General features: G+C 28.1%; 1 non-coding gene across 1 annotated transcript; it reads left to right on the forward strand.

Moving 5' to 3' along the window:
* The first annotated feature begins 223 nt into the window (after nucleotides 1-223).
* LOC133787523 (small nucleolar RNA R71) lies at nucleotides 224-329 on the forward strand. Its single transcript, XR_009872540.1, has one exon. It is a non-coding gene; the product is annotated as a small nucleolar RNA R71 (small nucleolar RNA).
* The last annotated feature ends 6,840 nt before the right edge of the window (nucleotides 330-7,169 follow it).

Genomic DNA, 7,169 nt, shown 5'->3' on the forward strand with positions numbered 1-7,169 from the left:
TAAGGTTGTGATTGCACCTAGTTCATGAACCCCTGCAACCTTTTTATTACTGCCCGATCGTTCACTTGGCCATTGGTAATTATTAGTGGTCATTTCCTCTAAGATTTCATGAGCTTCATTAGCATTTTTGCTCATAAACGCTCCTCCCGCTGCTGCATCAATGATTGTGCGAGTGGTACCTCACAAACCATTGTAAAAGTTGTGGACCAACGTCCACTTCTCAATACCGTGGTGAGGACATTTACGATCAAGTCCTTGAATATCTCCCAAGCATCATACAAATATTCTCCCTCAATTTGAGAGAAGTTATTGATCTCCCCTCTCAGTTTAGCAGCCTTGGCAGGTGGAAAGAACTTCGCTAAGAACTTCTGAGCTAAAGCATCCCAAGTGGTGATAGTATTGGCCTCAAGTGAATTCAGCCAACTTTTCGCTCGCTCCCGTAGTGAGAATGGGAACAAACACAATCTAATGGCATCATCACTCACCCCATTCATCTTGAAGGTGGCACACAACTCCAGGAAATTGGATATGTGCATATTGAGATCTTCAGTGGGGAGGCCACCAAATTGAATTATAGTTTGGACCATCTACAAGATAGCAGGCTTGATCTCAACATTGTTTGCCTCTACTGCTGGTGGACGGATGCATGAGTGTACCCCTGTGACAGTAGGGAGTACATAGTCCCGTAGAGGTCTTTGACCAGCAAGATTCTGATCTTGTGGCGCTTCCCCGTTCATGTTTTCCACACTTTTGTTATTAATATCATCTGCAACAACAATGTGACTTTCAGCCCTCTTGTTTCTTCTGTTTCGCTTGCACTCTTTCTCGATCTCAAGATTAATTGGAACTAGACTGTCAGCTCCCCTTCTACTGCGCATATAGAAAAAGTACCTAAGATAGAGAACAACCACAACCAAACAAGTTATAAATTATTTCAAGAGAACCAACCAAATTAGAAACAAAACTAGCTATTTGGTATTGATAAATTTTCCAGTCCCCGGCAACGGCACCAAAAACTTGTTGCGAAAATTTAAAGCTACGCAAGTATACATAATCGTTTTTGTAGTTTATTTCAGTATGACCGATATCGTTCCCATAGAGACTGATTATCAAGTACCAATAGCCTATTTTATGTTCTATTTGGTAATCAAAATTGGAATTTTTAAAAGTAAAAATAATAAATAAAAAAGTTAAATGAAGAACAACAAAGAACAATAATCTTACAGTAAACTTGATTCAAATATATATGAGAAATTAGAGATTCTAATATCTTCTACTATCCACTTTATTATTCATTAATGCAATCACAAAGATGATTCTTCTCACTAAGATGAAAGACATGCAAAAGTGTTAAATATTCGGGTTAAGAAATATAAAACTCGACCTAATGCAAATTCTTTATATTTCTATGAGAAATTTAAACAATAAGAAGCAATGAACTCAGTCCTAAATCACATAGAACAATTTGATACTCTCGTTCTAAATTGAAATCTATGCCTATTCAATTTTAGCATATCCAAATCCCACTTCTTAGATTTTGATTCAAATTCATAAATAGCATGGAAAAGGTAGACAGTCATTCACATGCACAATAAACACAAATAATTGAATAGATCTTAGATGATGAAGAAATAGATAACTTGCATTAATTCATAATAAAGCTTCAAGAGATTCAATTAAAAATCCTAAACAGAATTTAGTTCATGTTTATCACTAAGAAATCCATAAATATGAAATTAACATAAACTAAAGGGTTTATATTTTTTTGGACCCTGTGTTTTGTCTTATTACCTATTTGGACCATGTGTTTTAATAAATTACTTTTTGGACCTTGTGTTTTGTAAATGGTTAAAATAGAACCCTATACCCGATTTTGGTCAATGTTTTCTCAACTAAAATTACAAATAATTTACCAAACTAATAATCCAGAACAAAAATAAAATCCTTATGCTTAAAAACTGTGTTGTTATATTCAATTTTTTTCTTCATCAAAATTGAGTTTAGGGTTCTATTTTAACCATTTTACAAAACATAGGATTCAAAAAGTAATTTGTCAAAACACAGGGTCCAAACAGGTAATGGGACAAAACACAAGGTCCAAAAAGGTACAAACCCTAAACTAAAAGTAAAAAGAGAAGAAAAGAACTCTAAATGATAGATCCAATCTTCATCCAAAGCATTCCCCAAGCCTCTTCTCCAATCTAGGTCTGCAAAAATGCCTCATTTTCTCTCATTAATCGTGATTTAAACCTAATTAGCGTTTTTTAAACATGAAATGACCAAAACACCCTTCATTAAAAATCTGTGTTTTTCACATTTCTAGACATATCCTGCGGTTGCAGGATGTCATTCCTGCGGTCGCAGGAATGCCCTAGAAATGCCAAAACTTTTCTGGAATTACGGCCGCAAGACACCCTTCCTGCAGTCACAGGAAGTGTTCCGAAACACTGTTTTCCACCAATTTTTGTCATTTTTTCGGTTTTTCCACCATGTTTCCACACCAAGTCACCTAAGCCCTTCGACACCTAAAAACACGCAAAACACAAGTGTAAAATAGAACAAAACAAAACTAAACATCTAATACTCTACCTAAAAAGACATAGATAAACGAGTCTAAAACTCGTTTATCATTATGCATCATTAATATAATTCCAATTAATAAGAATAAATCATTTATTGAAGCATTACTCAACAACAAAAACAATATTGATCTCGAAAAATCTTATAAAAATATGTTGAAACAATTATTTTAAATTTTATCGTGAAAGCTCAAAATTTATGGAATTTTATATTCTAAATATATTAACTTAAACTCCTAGATTCCTGAAACTCTTTCAATTTAGAAGGATCACAACTCCATGTCCGACCTTCTTTCCCACCGCTGATCAAATCAAGCTAATATATTTCGAAATTGTATAAATTTTACTTGTCTCAATTTTAATTAGTTAATAAAAATTTATAAATACATATTTCTAACAATAAAAAATTAATTGAAATCTGATTTAAAAGTTCTAAGTATTAGACATAATAATTTAAATTTTATAACACTTGGAACTTTTAAATTAGAAATATGTATTTTTAAATTTTTATTAATTATTTGAAATTGAAACAAAATTGGTGTAAAATATGATTTTTCTAATAAAAAAATTACTCAACGAGTTAAATGCAATATTTTAGATTACTTATTTGCAGTAAAAAAAAATTATTTAGTGGCGTCAACGTAACATTTCATATTTCTTACTTTTGCCAATAAAAAAACTACTCAATAACTTAAGTACAACCTTCCAAACTACTAATTGAATTTTGCTGCAATTTCCACTTTTTTAAATAGTCCACATTAATACCTCTTTTTATAGGTAAATTCCTAAGCTATTATTATTATTATTATTATTATTATTATTATTATTATTATTATTAGTTATGTTGTCATCTTATTATACCCTCAAAAAAATCATCTTATCTTATTACTAAATTATTTTTTAGTAATGTTTTCATTTTTATAGCTTTTATACTAATAAATTACAAAAATATGTTGAAACAATTATTCCCATAATTTATGAGAAAACCTCATTGAAAGCTCAAAAATTTTGAGATTTTATATTCGAAATTTACTAATTTAATCTCAATAATTCTGAAACTCATTCAATTTAGAACAAAAGGCAAAATCACCACAACCCCATGTCCGGCCTCTTTTCCCTCCTCCGATCAAGTCCAGCCAATGTATTTTGAAATTGCATAAATTTAACTTGTCTCAATTTTAATTAGTTAATAAAATTTAAAAATACACATTTCTAACAATAAAAATTATTTGAAACCTATTTTTAAAATAAAATAATTTAAAATTTTTAATTTTCTAACACTAAGATTTAATGCTAGAACTTTTAAATCAGATTTCAAATAAATTTTCAATGTTAGAAATATGTATTTTTAAATTTTTATTAACTATTTAAAATTAAGACCAAATGGGTATAAAATGTGATTTTTGTAACAACAAAAATTACTTGGGGCTGATTGGTAGTTAATTCAAAAATATAATTTTAGAAAATTATTTTCAAATCAAATGATTTGAAAATATTGAATTTAAAAATAAATTATAAACTTTTGAGATCTTGAATGGTTTGGTGTTTTTAAAATTTAAAATCCATAGAATAGAAAGAAAACAATAATTTGTTGTTTTCTCTTTTGCTGAAGGATTTTAACTTAGTTTTCAAAAATGGTTTTTTTTATTTTTTAAAACAAGTGTGCCAATCAAGTTTTTATTGGAGTTTCCATTTTTTAAATTCTGAAAATGATAAAACTATTTTTGAATCCACTACCAATCACACTAAGTACAATATTTTAGACTACTTACTCATGCTACCAAAAAAAAATTAGTGATATTAGTGCAACATTTTAGACTACTTACTGAATGTTGTCACTAAAAAAATTACTCAATGACTTAAGTGCAACATTTCATATTACTTATTGATTTTTGCCACAATTTCATATTTTTTAAATAATCTACATTAATACCTCTTTTATAGGTGAAATTCCTAAACTATCCATTACTATTATTATTGAGAAGAATACCGCATCATATTAAGATTGAAATGGAGTTCATTATTTGGCCTAATGGTATGCTTTGTCAATCCATGGGCCACAATGTTAAAATTATGACCAACATGAGAATGAGATGTCTTCGACAAATTAGACAATAGAGCTTTAATATTAATAAAAATAACACCTAGTTCATTATTATATACAATGTTATTTTTCACACTACTATAAATATTGGTTTTGTCTGTGTTTTTTTTTCAACCTTAAATAAAAAGCACTGTGAAAAGATTTGAATGGGGAGGTGAAGACATTTCGCCTTAGTTTTTATGAAAAAACTGCAAAGAAAAGTCTCATTCCTCATATACTCAACCTCGACCATTCACTCTCCTCATTTCCCTCATTTTAGTCACGTGCGAGAACGAAAAATCCATCGTCCCCAGCCACGAAAATCACCATCTTCACCATTTTTATGTGTGTTTTTATTTTTTTATTTTTTTCCACATTAATGCTTTAAATCATGTATATATTCATAAAAATGATTTATTTTGAAGTTTAAGGACAAAAATGAATAAATTTTGAATAGGTTTAATGAGGTTTTAATGTATGTTTATAGGTTGGATTTTTTTTGCAATTTTTTGACTTTTTTAATGTTTGTGGAGGATTAGAAAACATTTTCATTTTTCAAAACAAGTATTGATATCTTAAACTTGACTTTATTTTTTTAAATATTTCATATTTTGGGATATTAATACCTAATGTATTTGTTATTTCATAAATTTAATATTAATTATGTTAATTATTTACAATATATTATTTTTTACATAATTTTTTATATTATAATATTGTTTTTTTTACATACCTTTTATATTATTTACATAATTAATTTTTGTTAACTATTTTAGGAATTCAAGTTTTTTATTAATTTATCACTAATTTTATAATTATGATTTAGTAAATTTAATTTTATTGGTTTAACTAATTTATTAGAAAGTTGCTATAGTTAAAATTTGAGTTTACTTGTTTTAATTTAACAAATAATTTTGAATACTCTAAATCATAGCAATTACCATATTTACTAATTATTGTTTAAACTTTTATTGTAGGAAATACTTGTTTGAATTTGAAGTGTATGCGTTGAAATTGTTGAAGATTAATTTTGAATGTGAGTAATAATTATGGGTTTTTTCATTAATATATCTATAACAATGTTTTTTTTTTCCATTTATACGGTGATTTAAAATTTCTTTCATTAATATATATATTTAAATTTTTCTTTCAAGATTACGTCTTAGCTAAGAAAGCTTCTTTGCTACTATATCTTATTTTTCACTTATGTATTAATTACTCTATAGGATATATATATATTAATCTCAAATTATACCTATTTTCAATAATTTCCAGGTTCAAGCAAGGATGATTGCCTTATGCACTGTTTTAGTCATATATATTTATAGAAAATATTAGATACTAGGTTGTATTGTACTTGATGAATTCTACTGCATTTGTTAACCCCAGATTCAATTATATATACCAAATTCACCTATTTTGCTCTTTTTTATACATATATATATTTAGTTCAAACTATATATACAGTAATTGTAAAAACATATAAACAAATACTTTATGTAGGAAAAAAAAAAGAAATTCATCACTTCATTATAAAATAACTTTCATTATTTATATAAAAAAAAACTCTGTTTTGAGAGGCTAAAACAGAGAATTTATGGGTTGCTTAACAAGTTGCTTAAATAATCTTATGAGTTGCTTAAGTAGTTTTATAAGTTGCTTTATAGGTTGCTTGACAAGTTGTTTTATGGGTTGCTTAAGGAGTTTTATAAGTTGTTTAACATGTTACTTAAATAGTTTTATAGGTTGCTTAAGGAGTTTTACGGGTTGCTTAAGCAATTTCATAAGTTGCATAACATGCTGTTTTATTGGGTTGTTCATAACGGGTTTTATGGATTGCTTACGTAGTTTTATAAGTTACTTAACATGTTGCTTTATAGGTTGCTTAACAAGTTGCTTTATGAGTTGCTTATTAACAGTTTGTTTAAGGAGTTTTATAGGTTGTTTAAGAAGTTTTATGGGTTGCTTAAGCAATTTTATAAGTTGCTTAAAATGTTGCTTTATTGGGTTGCTCAACGAGTTGCTTAAAAAGTTTTATGAGTTGCTCATGTAGTTTTATAAGTTGCTTAATATGTTGCTTTATGGGTTGCTTACGGAGTTTTACGGGTTGCTTAAGTAATTTTATAAGATGCTTAACATGTTGCTTTATTGGGTTGCTTAAGGAGTTTCATGAGTTGCTGAAGAGCTTGTTTATATGTTTCTAATCTTTCATTTGTGTTTTTTTATTGGTGTTTGGTTTGTTGCATGTATTTTAGTTTATGCTTTAGTATTGTATAACTTTTTATGTGGCTTTGTTTTTGTTAAACTACTCTACTATAGTCATATAACATTTTTTATTGCTACCTGATAGTTATACTAGAGTGACATTTGGTATTTATTTTTCAATTAATGTTGGTTGTTAGTCATTGTTGGACTCTTTAGTTATGTGGTTATTTTTCAATTGATGTTGGTTGTTAGTAATTGTTGGACTCTTTTCTATGTGGCTGAATTACTAATTTAGTTACCTT

This window comes from Humulus lupulus, chromosome 6, assembly GCF_963169125.1.
Source record: "Humulus lupulus chromosome 6, drHumLupu1.1, whole genome shotgun sequence".
NCBI lineage: Eukaryota > Viridiplantae > Streptophyta > Magnoliopsida > Rosales > Cannabaceae > Humulus > Humulus lupulus.